The sequence below is a fragment of the Notamacropus eugenii genome, chromosome 2, assembly GCF_028372415.1.
Source record: "Notamacropus eugenii isolate mMacEug1 chromosome 2, mMacEug1.pri_v2, whole genome shotgun sequence".
NCBI lineage: Eukaryota > Metazoa > Chordata > Mammalia > Diprotodontia > Macropodidae > Notamacropus > Notamacropus eugenii.
Genome location: NC_092873.1, coordinates 370,082,622 through 370,094,551, shown reverse-complemented (window position 1 = coordinate 370,094,551; position 11,930 = coordinate 370,082,622). Strand labels below are relative to the sequence as shown.

The window sequence follows — 11,930 nt, the reverse complement described above, 5'->3', positions numbered from 1 at the left end:
GTGTGTTCCCCACCCCTGCCACCCCCCATCCCCCTCAGCCCAATTTTTAGCAAGACTAAGCCTTTTGGTCCCCTCTGCCCATGCAAAATAACCCACTGTTGTGCTGAACCACAGTTATGAGATTTTTTTTTCAGGGAAAAGGCAAACAAATATTTGTTGCTATTAAGATGGGGAAAAAAACCAACGAGTGGGTCTGAAGGATTGAGGAAAGGGCACAAGGTCTGAGTCAGAGGAAAACATTCAGGCAAAAATTTCTCTGACTCACAATTACTCTCCAGAGGAAGCCATTCCCCCAGAGGACTCTGGCTTTGATAAGGAGGCCAGCCCCCTTCTCCTGTATCCTGTACCCCACCGCCCATCTCCTCCCACTGCTCACATGAACAGTGGTGACTGCAGGCGATCTGTCCCGTGAGCTTCCCAAGGTTAAAGCCTTTGGAGGACAAGACAGGAGAGGTGGCCTTCTTCCCTGCCCCCTCCTTCCCTAAACTCCCCTTGTCAGCTGGAGTGCTGTGCGCAGGGTGAAGGCGGCATCTGGCAGAGGCTGCTGAATATTCCCTCTCTGCATTGCTGGCACATCAGCTCCCTGGGTGGGTTCCTCCTTTCCTTATACCTTTAGCTGCTGAGAGTACAGAAATCAAGTGATGAACCCTGCCCACTCTGGTCTCCTAGCACAATTTCTGATTCACTCCAGCCCCCTCGCTGAACTCTCTAATTGTTGTATGTGTGAATATATTTTTATTCATGACATTACCCATATTGTGTCTCTTGCAGTCAATAGCTCCTTCAGAGATCAGAGATCTGGAAGGGAAATCAAGGTTATTGGGCTCAACCTCCTGATTTTACAGAAGAAGAAACTGAGGCTACAGAGGGGAATTGATGGGCCCAAGATCATATAGTCAGTGGCAGGGGTTGGATTCAAACCTAGATCCTTTAACTCTAAACCTTATGAGATTTTTTTTTTTATTACACTACCCAAATCAAATATATCCTTTGATATTTATCCAAACTATCTACTATTAGGTACTGTATTCCATGGATTCTTACTGAGTTGAGGTTAACTAGATATGTAGTATAAAAGAGAAAGGACTGAGCTGGGAATTGGGAGACCTGGATTCTCCTCTCAGTTCTACCACTAACTTCCACGTGATGTTGGGAGAGTCAGCTTCTCTTTGCCACATGTGCAAATGAAAGGTTGGACTGGATCAGGGCTTCCTAAAAGTTTGGCAACAGTAAAAGGTGTCTGAATGCACAATAATCAGAAATTAACTAAAAATCAAATGTGTAATGAATCTGAGGTGTTTCTGGCAATGCTGGTCCGTGTTGCATCATGCAGCTTCACTGTAAGCTTGGTTCTGAACACACAGCAGGTGCACTTTGCCCTGTGCATACCTTCATGCCACACAACAAACACTGCTGAAACTCAAAAAGGGATCGACAGTGGAAAGTTTAAGAAGCCCCAGAGTAGATGAGCGTTCAGGTCCTTTCCAGCTTTAACATGGTGTAATTTCACTGGATGAGATAAGTCACTGGTACCGTGCTCAGCTCATGAGATGCAAGATCTCAATAACAGGAATGGTTTCTCCAAACTCTTGCTCAAACTATAAGGAAAAATGGGAAGGGGAAAGAAAGATGGAAGAACATTTCCTAATGGTGTGTATCAATCTGAGTTAAAAGAAAAAAGAAGACTGTGAGATTTTGAGGTGAGCTGTCCCATGTGCATCTCTTTTGATCACTGAAACCTTAGTAAAGAGAAAGGTGTATTTCTGGGTTCAAATTTCTCTAAAGACATTTAATTGTTTTTTGATTTATGCACTTAACTTTGGAGACTCAGTTTCCTCATCTGTAAAATGAAATAATATATTCATAGTCTTTAACTCACAAGGTTGTTGTGATGATCCCATGAAATAATATTTCAAAAATGCTTTGTAAGTCTCAAAAGGGTTCTTATAAATATCAGTTATTATTGTTGGCCCTATTACTATTATCCTGTTCCTCTTATATTAGATGAAGTTCAGAAAGAAATAGTTCTGGGGCAGTTGTTATTTTATTATTGTTGTTTTATATATCATATTCTGTAGACTATCAGATAGTTGGACAAAGTGGCTGCTTTTACAATTTTGTAAAATGTGTTGAGATGTAAATTCATCTTCTATAGACTCACTTTGGGATAATGCCAGCAACATTTCTTCCCACTGATCTTACCCTCTAACCAATGGGCATCTGAGCTCTAGACTTTTCATTAATTATACTGATAAAATATTTTAAGATTCTTGGTAGGTATGTATTATAGGCCAAAGATATAGTGAAACCAATGTTTGAAAATTAAATCATGTCTCTGGTGTTTGGTACCCTGTAGGAAATCAAACTGAAATCCCTTTCCCCTTTCTCTTTCTTATTTTTCGCCACTTCCTCCTCTCCTTTTTCTTCATCTTCTTCTTCTTTCCTTTCCCTGTCTCTTTCTTCTTTCTCCTCACTCTCCCTTTTTCTTCCTCTTCCTCCCTCTTCACTTCCTCCCCTTTTCTTTCTCCTTTTCTTCTTTATCCCTTTCTCTTCCTCTTCCTTTCTCTGTTCCTGTATTCCTCTTCCCTCTCAATCTTTTCTTCCCTGCCCCCTTCTCCCTTTCCCTGTCCCTCTACTTTTTCTCTCCTCCTTCTCTTTCTTTTCCTTTCCTTCTCTTTTCCTCTCCTCTTCCTCTGAATTAGTGTTCTCCTGATCTTTTCCTTCATTCTTCTCCTCTCCTTTTCCCTTTTCTCTCCTCCCTCTTTTTACCTCAATTAAAGTTGAACACATCCAAACAAAGCCTAACCAATAAGTCTTCAAAGAGGAACTAACTCACCCTGATGAGGTGAAAGATTTCCATGCATTTTTACATTTAATGGATCATGTTTAGAATAGCATCTGTTATCTAGAGTCAATGGTGGTAGTACTCTTCTCAGGTTACTCAGCAACTGTATTTGCATTTCAATACTTCAATAATCCATCACTAAAGCATTGTGGGGTCTCTTTCATCAATCTAGATCAATCCAGCTTTTACTGCAGCTGAAAAAGAAATACTCACTTGAAGGTCAACCTTCTGGTGAAGCTCTTTGAATTTAGAGAGGCTAGTTCTTGGATGACAGACACATAGACCACTGTTGGTCCTCTGCTTAGAGTCTTTTCAGCTTGCCATAGGACCATGGAAGAACTTTTGCTCCAATAGTATAGCTTTTGAGAATGGATGGTCACCTCTCTATCATGATGAGATAGCCAAGTAGGATTTTAGTGTCATATCACCATGTATGAGGTTATAAGCTAACCAGAAGGTATTTCCTGCCATCTATGTACATCTGAGCCAGAATATCTAGAGGGCAAAATGAGACATGGTGGGTAGAAGTTGTAGGAACAAACTGGGGCTTGATATAAGGAAAAAATTTCTTAACAATGACAGCAGTTTGAGATCTGGTACTGCTAGGTTACCTTTCTTCACAGTTTTTCCATTGATTCGCTTGATATTCTTGACCTTTTGCTCTTTCAGTTAAACTTTATTATTTTTCTAGCTCTATAAAATAATTTTTGGTAGTTTGACTGATATGACACTGAATAAGTAAATTAATTTAGGTAGAATTGTCATTTTTATTATATTGGCTCAGCCTACCCATGAGCAATTACTATTTCTCCATTTGTCTAGACTTGACTTCATTTATGTGACAGGCAGGGTAGGGTGCTATTATTATCCTTATTTTACAGCTGAGGAAAATGAGGCAGACAGAAATCAAGTGATGTGCTCAAGGATACACTGCTGGAAAGTGTCAAAGGCTAGATTTCAACTCCAGGAACTACTCAGCACGCTATCCACTGTGCCATATAGCTTCCAAATAAAACAAATACCCACATGGATCATATCCAGAAATGGATGTCTCTCTTTCAGGAAGTAGGTTGCATGGCTCATGGTTGGTCATTGCATTTATCTGAGTTCTTAAATCTTGCAAAGGTGCTTATGGATGACCTCTTGTTGAATATATTTTAGAGAGGATCCTTATCTGGGATTGAGTTGAACTAGATGAACTCTTCTTCAACTCTGCATTTTTTTGTTGTTGATCAGTCATTTATCAATCATGTCTGACTCTTCATGACCTCATGTGGGGTTTTCTTGGCAAAGACACTGGACGAGTTTGTCCTTTCCTCCTCCAGCTCATTTTACTGAGGCAAGCAGTGTGAAGTGACTTGTCCAGGGTCACACAGCTAATAAGTGCAATTCTATGATCCTAATATCCTAGTAGGCATGATAGGTGATGCTCAAACCATGTTAACTATGTTGTGATCTATGATTGTAGAGTAGAAAGAGATTTCAACTGGAGGTCATAACAGGGCATCAGACATAGAAGATGTGGTTTCATTCTCAAACACTGGTTTTTACTGTGCCTTTGAGATACATATTTACCATCAGTCTACTAATGTTGTATTGGCAGAATCTATTAAAAGTCTGGAGCTCAGCTGTGCTTCGGTTTGGGGAAGAGGCAATTGGATGGGGTGTAGTTAGTGGTCAGCTCAAGGCTCAGTGTATGAGAAATGAGCAGAAAATCTAGCTCCTAACTTGATCATAAGGGAAGAATCCTGGAAAAGCTCATTTGGACTAGGAGTGCACTGTATGTTTTAACCTTGAAGCAAAGTACGAAGTTGGGTTTTAATATCTTGCCCTTGTCCTCTGACAATGCTTCCAAGTTTTCCCTCAGATGTCATCCTATCAAGACAATCTGCAGATTTACCACCAGTTGGCATATTGGCTGCAAAGATAATGTAGGTATTTTCAATCAAGCAGGATAAGGAAAGATAAGGAGAAGAGCTGGGAGAGAGCTTGATTGAATGACCAAGATAAATTTACTGTACTACAGGAAATCGAAGTGTAAAAAATAAAAATCTTGAGCAACTGAAATATTTAAAAAGGCAGAGAAGTTCAGGCAGGCAAGGAACAGGAGAGGCTTTGCCCATTCATAACCCAGAGAGCCTGAATATTACAAAAGATAATAGGTGGAGAAAGGACAGGAATAGAAACTAGCCATTAAGTGAAACAGGATGACAGAGCTTTGCTTCTAAATGGGATTATAATTAAGAGAGAAAGAGAACTAAGTGGCCCTTTTTGGTCTGTCTTCTTGGCCTCTGATCTCTGTTAGGGTTGTGGTTCAGAGAGATTCTTTGGTCATGTGGCTTCCCCTGTGTGTTGGCATCTCCTCCAAGGAACTTTTTTCTTATTCTTTCTTTACAAAGAGAGGCACATGAGGGGATGATGCTAGGACTCCTGGTCACAGTGGCTGGTGAACACTGAGAAAGAAGAGGACTTGTGAACGGTTCAGGAAAAGGGATGTATGTGGTAGCTGGGCAGCAGGCACCAGACAGGGTATTATGCCTGAATTGAGTGCCCTCTCCCTCTTGTCATTAGGCTCCTTTCCTATTGACCATGACATTGGAGCTTACCAGTTGGTGGCATTTAGTCTTCTCTTGTTATATAAGGTTTCTTAACCCAGGGCCCATGGATAGATTTTATGAAGTCTGTGAATTTGTCTGGGAAATAAAAATACATCTTTATTTTCACCAGCCTCTAACTGAGAATGAGTGTTTCCTTCAATTATGAATCTAGGCAACAAAATATTATCCAGAGAAGGAATCAATACATAGACTCTCTAAGGAATCCAAAGCACAAGAAAGGCTTAGAACCCCTCCACTGCAATCATAAGATGAGATAGGAGTCATCTCCAAGGTGCAAGGACCCTTTGCCTCCCCCAGCTCCCTCAAAAGTAACAAGCTGGAGCTTGAAGCAGAAAGCACATCCACCACCCCCAGCCTGGCACCCACACAGGCAAGGTGTGACATGATGATCCTTCTTTCCGCTGACTGTGAGTGAAAAATCCCTCTTGTCGGAAAGCATCTACTTTACCCTCCCAAGCCCAGGCTGGTTAAAAATCAGGGTGGGAGGAGGCCAAATGAATCATTCTTTACATACCAACAGCAATTATTTCTCATGAATTGGATATTAAGGCTCAGGAAAGGGAAAGAGAGTTCTAGACAGCATGGATTAAGCCCTTGTCACTAGGCAGCAGAGAGGTACCTCTGTCACGTGTGGGTAAATTCCATCTCCTAAGCTCTAATCAAGTTGGACAAGGCATGATCTATTCCTCAGGGCCATCTGCTACTGCATAGATCAGTCTGCGTTTCATACTGTGCTAATTGCCAGACGTTTGCAAACTCTTCCTCGCCAGTGGTTTTTGTTAGGGTTTTCCAATACCTTTTTCCTAGTGCCATCCTCTGGATAATCAATACAATGCACAGCACCCGGAGCTGGCCACTGGGCAATCCAGAGTCTTCCTCAACCTCCCCTGGACTCCAAATGTAACCTAATTTTCCCCCTATTCTTGTTGCTTTAAAGAGATATCATCTGTGCATAACATATTTGTTTTTCTTTTTCTTGTATCTATTTAGGTTTTTTCCTTTCTGTCTTTCCCCTCTCTCTGTTTCTGTCTCTTTTATCTGCTCTGTCTTTCTCTGTTCCCATCTCTGTCTCTGTCTGTCTGTTTCTCTCTCTCCCACAAAAATAGGTTTGCCATTTGTTCTTAGATCAAGGGCAAGTGAATTTCTAGGATCAGTCTGGATGGCCAGATTCTGGACAGGTCTGTCCTGGCCTCATGGCTGATTGTAGGAATTATAGTATTATAGAGTAGAAAGGTCCCTCATCCCAAGGAGCAGTTCATTCCTAGGTGTGTCTTAACTGTCCTTTAATTAGTGTCTTGTCCTTACAAGTAAGAGGCTGCATGGTATAGTGATGAAGTGGTACTTGACTTGTAGTTAGGAAGGCATGGGTTCAAAATCTGCCACCACTACCCTTTTTGAGCCTCAAGCAGTCCTCTAAGACATCTACGAAGGTATAGATGGGTATTGGTGAAAGGAGTTCCCACATTAGTGAAATCCCAGATATCTGACATGTTGATGTTTCTTTAAGAGGTTAGGGCTTGGTTATTCCCTCCCACCCCTACACACTCCTCCTAAGAAGAAATAGAATGACCTGGGCAAGTCACTTAACCCCATTGCCTACATTAATAAACAGATGAAATAAATTACAAGGAGCAGGGAAAGGTGATATTTGGAAAGGGTGGGAACTTCTGGGCAAGAGAAGGTGAAAGGTCACCTGTCCAAGCTCAGGATTCCAGGACAGAATCAAAGCTCCAGTCTTGGGGAGGGGAAGCATGGAAGATTAGTTATACAGTCAGAAATTCCTCTCACGTGGTTCAAAGGGAATATTGGCCCTGTCTATTTGTGTTGTGAGAATGGATCTGTTTGTGTTTAGTAGAATGTTTTAGGAGGATTAGCACTATTCCTTGATAGTTCTGGAATCATTGAATATTGGAAATGGAATGGATTTTAGAGATTCTCTAGTCTAATTCCACCATTTTAGAGATGAGGAAATGGAGGACCAGAGAAACTAAGTGGACAGACTCAAGATCACACAGCTAATTAGTGGCAAAGCCAGGACCAGACCCCTATATCATAGCATTACACAACACTGGAGTTGGAAGTGACCTTAGAAACCATATAGTCCAACCTGCTCATTCTACAACAGAGAAAACTGAGGCCCAGAGAGTGGGCCTGCTCAAGTGACATTCTCAAGGTCACACAACTAGTTAGTGTCAGAATTAGGACTAGACCACATATCACAAAATCATAGTATGTCAGAGTCAGAAGGAAGGTTAGCAAATATCCAGTCTAATCCTCTCCATTTACAATGGAGGAAGTAGAACTGAAATGTATTCTTTCTTTTTGCTGAAACCAATGCCTTGCAAGAAGGAGCCTTGTGAGAATAATGATATAGCACTTACTATGTGCCAGGCACTTTACAATTATGATCTCATTGGAACTTCATAACCATCTTGGGAAATAGGTACAATTATTTTCCCTATTTTACAGATAAGGAAACTGAGGCAGAGAGAGGTTAAGTGACTTGCCCACGGTCATACACTTACTCAGTAAGTAAGCTAGTAATCACTACAAAAAACAATCATTGCATATATGTGTACTTGTAGCAAAACCAACTTGAGCCTAACCACCCGGTCTACTTGGGCTCTGAGTCTACTGGTTGTGGAAGGTGAAAATGTCAGTTGGAGCTTTGCATCTAGCCTAGGCAACAGTGTAGGTGCTTTTTTATTTTTTAAATTCCACTTCACTCTCTCCCCTCATCTCTTTTTTTTCTGGCTCTCTGTAAAGGTGCAGGTGGTGAAGGAACAAGTTGTCCTTTTAAATGTAGGAAGAAACTTATTTTGTAATAAAGATGAGCCCAGTCTGCCCAGCCATAGTGACAATACTTTCATTAGTTTGGAATCCTGGGGTGATAGATTAAGAGCTAAAAGTGCATTGAGGAATTGATTCCAGCTTCCCTCATGTCAAAGATGGAGAAGCTGAGGCCCAAAACAATTAAGGGATTTGCTCAAGGTTGCACAAGTAGTTGGAAGTAAAATTGATACTTGAATCCAATAAAACATAGACAATGTTAACTTGTGGTTTTCCAAGTCAATTTGCTGTGGCAGAGTGATTTCCATTTTATACTCCTCAATGGCTGGTCATCTAACATTTACTGGTAGACCCTCCATGAGAGGGAAATCATTCTTTCTTCAGACCACTCTCTTCATTTTTCAGATAATTCTAATAATCTATATCCAGCTGAAAGTTGTTTTCCTGTAACTTTCAACTATTCCTTCTAGTTTGGTCTCAGGGGTCCAAGTAGAACAAATTTAATCTCTGGTCACCTGGTTTTCTCCCTAGGCACTCCTGCACACACGTAGAAATTACTGGCAGCAGAGTCGTCTTCAGGCAGGAAAGCCAGGGAGCTAGGTCATGGTATTAGAAGACCCTTGGGATGCAAAGGAGTGACTTGAATTCTTACTGGTAGTTTAATGACTCTACCTTCTTCCACTAAAGAGGAGGGAAACATTTCTTTTCATGAAACTGTGTTGTAATGGCTCTTCCCCAAGACTGGAATGACAGGGGGATTTTTGGAAGATGGAAAAAAGGAAGGAAAGAAGGAAGGAAACACAGATGAAAGGAAAGATGGAAGAAAGGAAGGATGAAAGGAAAGATGGAAGGAAGAAAGGAAAGACGTAAAGAAAGGAAAAGATCCAGAATTCTTCTACCTGCCCCCATTTTAATTTGCATGTTTTGCTAATAATCCATTGTCCATTTGCTATTAAAAATCACAGAAACCCCTCCAGCGAGTGTTTTCCCCCATATAGATCCTGATACCACTATGGACTCAAGGTCATATGATCTAACTGCACCAAGAAGTAGAATCTGGATTTTATTTTAATACAGTTCATGTGCCCAATTCAGGTTTTCCTCTTTATCATCCAAATTATCCAGAGGCCAAGGTGGGGGAGGAGGGGTTAGGAAAAGGAAGGAGGAGGTATAAATAGAGTGAGACAGTTGATGGATAATGGCCTTTAGAATCCAGAGATTGGGTAAACAGAGTCAACACACTGATTCAACAGATTAATTGTTTGTTAACCTTTGCATAACCTTTAGGAAGCCTCAGCATGTGTGAATTCAAGACCCAGAGTACACTTGAGGTATTCCCAAGATGCAACCCACTTTCAGGTAGATGTTAAAACTCATTCATTTTCCACCAGAGCCCAGGCAGGAAGGGGGAGAACAAAGCATACAAGAGAGGAGAGCTAATCAAGCAGATTAATGTATGCAGGAGACAGTCTTAAGCCTTGAAAAAAAAAGATCCATTTGTTACCTGTATAAACTATAATTGCCTAAAATTCCAGGGACCCTGAGACTCAGTGCAATTGGAGAGTTGAAAGTGCCCAAATAACAAGAGGGGAGAGGTCCTAATAACCATCTTCTCGGCTAATGACGCTGGCCCTTTGTTAACACCTGTATTTGTGGAAGCCTAGGCCTGTCAGCTTCATTAATTAATCTTCCTGGCTATAACTGAAAAGGTTGATCTGTAGCATTATTCTCTCTTACCTCAATTGGAGGGTCCAGTGAGCCAGAGAGGCAAATCAACTTGACTTGGAGATGACCATACAAGTGTCAAGTGAAGATTGGACCATCCAACTCAGAGGTCAAGCAGACCCAGTGTGCTGTGAGCATTGTAGAAGGAAGAATCATTAGTCAACCAGCCAGCTGGCCAATCAATCAACAAGCAAACTATATTTGCCCTCATAAGACCTCATTTGGAGTATTGTGTTCAGCTCTAGGAGACATGGTTTAAGAAGAACACCAATCATTTAAGGACAGTGAGGCAGCCAGTTTGCACAATGGATAGAGTGCTGGGCCTGGAGTCAGGAAGTGCTGAGTTCAAATGTGGCCTCAGATACTTACCAGCTGTATGGTCCTGGGCAAATCGCTTAACCTCTGTTTGTCGCAGTTTCTTCATCTGCAAAATGAGCTGGAGAAGGAAATGGCAAACCACTCCAGTAGCTTTGCCAAGAAAACCCCAAATGGGGTCACTAAGAGGCAGACAAGACTGAAAAAACCTAAACAACAACAAACGTGTTTGGTAAACTGTGTTAGATGCTAGGGATACAAAAATCAATCAACAAGTATTTATTAAACGCCTACAGTGTGCCAGACACTGGACTAAGTTATAATTGGATATTTGTTCTTGGATCAAAAGCAAGAATATACATTTCAAAACCTCAAGCTATAGCATTAGAAGGCACCCTGAGAGGCCATCTGCTTGTTAATTTGTTCATCAGGAGGGATAATATTCATTAGCTTTAGAATTGGAAGGAAAACTTGAAGACCATTTTGTCCAATTCCTTCAAGACATGTCAGGGAAATACTTGCTTTTCCTAGTCTTAAATCTCTGGGAAAAGATTCCATTATTTCCTTTGAACATCTGATCGGACATTCCTCAACCATTCTACAGAGAATTTCCTACAAAGTCTGGGGCAAAGTGATCTCAAGCTTAGAGAGAACATCTAGCAAAGAAGTGTTTCAAAGTTCTTGGTTTCTGAAAGTTTTTTTCTTTCTTTCATGGGCTACACAAGAGGTTCCCCTTAGGAATGGTGTGGTTTCTTGGCTGGGTGCTCAGTAAACCCCTGAATTTATATCTTCTCAGTGAAGACTTTGCCATCAGCTGATATGGAGATGTTGGTTTGACACTAACCAAAATCCTTCCTATTACTCATTTCTTCTTCACTCTAGGTACCAAGAGGGTGTCTAAAGCACCTGGAAAGGAAGGGGCGTGAGTTCAGTGTTATACTTCATGTAACATCAACTTTATGAATAGTTGATTCTATGTACATCTAGGGTCCTGTTGTCAGTAAAGTGCGTACTTTGTAATATTAATAGTAACAATAATAGCTAGAATTCATATGATACTTTAAAGTTTGCAAAATGCTTTGCAGATAGCATCTCAATTTTACTCTCACAACAACCCTGGGAGCTATTAGAGTCTCTATTTTACTATATAGAGTATTATATTATATTATATAGAGTATTTTATAGATGAGGAAACTGGGGCGGAAAGAGGTTTAAGTGACTTGCCCATTGTCACACTACTAGTAAGTGGTATTTAGGGTATTTGAGCTAAGATCTTCCTGATTCTATCCACTGCCTAAATGAATGAATATTATATTAATAATAATGTTGTCAGTAATACGATAGTTATATCATTCTGTTTTTAAGTGATCCAGTTTTTTTTTCTACCTTTTGTAAGTGATCTTCAACACAGCAAATTCTCTTGATAAATCTCTATGTTAGGAAGCAGGTAGCATGCTGGACTTGGAGTCACAAACCCCTGAGCTCAAATCTTGAGTCATATACAAGCTGTGTGACCTTGAGAAAGTCATTGAACCTCTCCTAGCCTCAATTTCCTCATCTATAAAATGAGTTGGTTGGATTTTATGGCCTTCAAAATCCTTTATTTCTATAAATCTATGATCCTAAGACATTCTTCT

General features: G+C 40.7%; 1 long non-coding RNA gene across 1 annotated transcript in view; it reads left to right on the top strand.

Annotated features, from left to right (window-relative positions):
• Positions 1 to 1,425: 1,425 nt before the first annotated feature.
• Positions 1,426 to 11,930, top strand: part of LOC140524045 (uncharacterized) — a 70,002-nt gene continuing 59,497 nt past the window's right edge. Inside the window, exon 1 of the long non-coding RNA XR_011973549.1 lies at positions 1,426 to 1,700. This is a non-coding gene — a long non-coding RNA (uncharacterized lncRNA). The remainder of the gene's footprint in view (positions 1,701 to 11,930) is intronic.